The following is a 2,675-nucleotide window of genomic DNA, read 5'->3' as shown; positions in this document are numbered from 1 at the left end:
TGCTCACCGGCGTGTATAGGGGCCCTGAGATTTTTTGAAAAAAATGATTTAACAGTGGCGCAATACCAATCTGTCACACCGCCGTATCTAGGGGTCTCCAGAGTTTTCATGCTATTTGTCACCAAATATATGTCATAGAAAAAAAGTATGGCAATATGGTAACTGCTTTATTATAAGAATACAACGTGTGCATTCGTTTCAAAAGTATAAATTGCTTTTTTTAGCATTGACAGTACATTATTCTTTTCCGCAAAAAAATAGTAGATTGCTTTAGCTGATGAGTTGAGCAAAAAGAGTTAGTAGATCATAAACTAATTGCCGTGTTTAAAAATGTTGATCATAGACACAGTATTAACCTTAGGTGTTAGGACGTCGACACTTTACGCACTATTTGCCACTGGCAATAGCTTTAACAAAGAGAGAATGGTGGTATTTTCAAGAACATATTGATGGAAACATATTGAGACCATAAGACTGTTTGGTGCGAGAAGATTTAGAAAAGTCAAAAATATTTTAAAGGATATTCATGAATTAGCTATTAAGTTTTTTGCTCCAACATTGAAAATCATGACACAAATTGTGACAACTTTTTCAGATACAAGATTAGGTCATTTTATCTTGAAAGGGAAATCAAAATATTAGAGATTTTGCTACTCTAGTGAAATGAACTAGACGGTGATTCAGCTCCACTCAACCCGATGGATAGCAACATCTGACAATGATTCATTGTGTTTGTGAATACATGTGTCGAAGTATGATATGCTTGCGGCTCTTTGGCTACATCTCAATGAACATCACATATTTACCTCCTAGCTTTCTTCCTTGCTGCCTACTGCTAGAAGTAGGCTCTACTTATCACAGTAAAAATCTCCTGCAAAAGAAAGAAAAATCACAGTAAAAAGCAACGGAGATCATAAAAATGACGACAAACACACTTGCAAATATGCAACATTAGGACATCTCCAACGTAGATCCTCGGACCGCACACGTCCGAATCGTGCGGTCGAAACATGTTTTGCCATCCAACGGGGTCATATATCCGTTCGTTGGCTAGTGCGGACGTCATTTTTTCCGCAAACCCGAGGGGGAGAGGGGTTTGAGGGAGTCCGGACCGCTGCCATCCACGCCTCTGACAAAGTGGCCCACCCAAAACACTCTCCCTCGCCGTGCGCTTTCTCGCCCGTAGCAGTCAGCGCTTCATTCATGCCTGCCCAAAGCGGACGCAACCTCTCTGGAGCCAGCAGTGAAGCGGCACACCAACCGACATTGCCGCCCGCTGCATGCGCCTTCCTCCGCATTGAAGCGATATCTGCCCTCCCTGCCTTCCTCCATTAAATCAACGCGTCAGCCGAGAAACCTACTCCGACACCCCGAGCACATGGCATCTGCCCGCTATTTAAACATGGCCAGGCTTTGGGAAAAAGCTGCACCACAGCTCCGCTCTCCATCTCCTCTATGCACCCGCCATGGCCTCGAGCTCTGAAGCCCCGTGACACGACATCACCGACGAGCAAAATAAGGAGCTCCCCGGTATTGCTGCCAGACGGCTTTCTAGCGAGCTCTCTGGATGGCTGTGACACTCACGAGCCAACGGAGGAAAAGCCGACGCCACCCCCATCGCTAGTCCAGTCGGCATCACCATGGGCGAGGCACGAGAGGACGACACGGGCATCGTGTCGGACAAGCAATGGCACACAGAGGAGCAAGTCGATGACATAGTCATCATGGTGGACATGGACGTGCACGAGCAGGAGGCTTTGCTCATGTCCTACCGCGCCACCCATGAAATCCACCACGAGCAAATGCGGCATTGCATCTTGCGGGCAGAGAAAGAAGCCGCCTATGCGGAGATTGACGAGGCGGTGACGCAAGTTTATGGGCACAGACGACACTGCTAGCTCGTGTTGGTCGCGCCCTGCCGCCATGATGATGAAGCCGGCACGTCCGTGGGCACCATTGGCAGCAAGGATGAGTAGACCAAAGGCGGCCACCGCCGCTCGGGGTCCCAAGAAGGCCACCACGCCGTTGCGTCGGGCCTCATATCTGGCGTCTTGCCCAGTTCGTGAGGCATATGCCACCATCACCATCTTCCATCGTTCTAAAACCAACCACTGATTTGGGCTTCAGAGGCGGATGCTATTCTTCCCCTCCCGCCGAAGCATATTCTCTAGGGCTCACGGCGTACCCGTGAGCTTGTTGCTAGACATAGGGAAGATATGGGGTGGAAAACGGGCGTGAGAAGTCTGTTCATAGACTAGGTTAGAATAGGCTAGCCTAGTCAGCTATATTTTAGTTCAAATATGTCTGAAATATAAATGTTTTCGTCCGGTCTAGATAAAAATTATCTGTTTTGCATGTATTTTGTCTTCTTTGGTCCCACATCAGTGTTTGTGTATTGGTCCCCCTCTCCATCGGTCCACGGACGAATTCGGTGTTTGGGGGTCTGCGCTGGAGATGCCCTTACCTAGAGTAGTGTACATCTTTTTTTTTTTGGAATTTTTTGATTTATTCATATTCAATCATGGCAGTATAACAAACATAAAAAATAATAAAAATTACATCCAGATCCGTAAACACCCTAGCGACGACTACAAGCATTAAAGCGAGCCTAAAGCATGATGTTGTCATCGCCCCTCCCTCGCTAGTGCTGGACAATAGTTGTTGTAGTAGACAGT

The sequence above is a fragment of the Triticum dicoccoides genome, chromosome 2B (assembly GCF_002162155.2).
Source record: "Triticum dicoccoides isolate Atlit2015 ecotype Zavitan chromosome 2B, WEW_v2.0, whole genome shotgun sequence".
NCBI lineage: Eukaryota > Viridiplantae > Streptophyta > Magnoliopsida > Poales > Poaceae > Triticum > Triticum dicoccoides.
The sequence above is the reverse complement of the archived record's forward strand: the minus strand, read 5'-3'. Positions refer to the sequence as shown.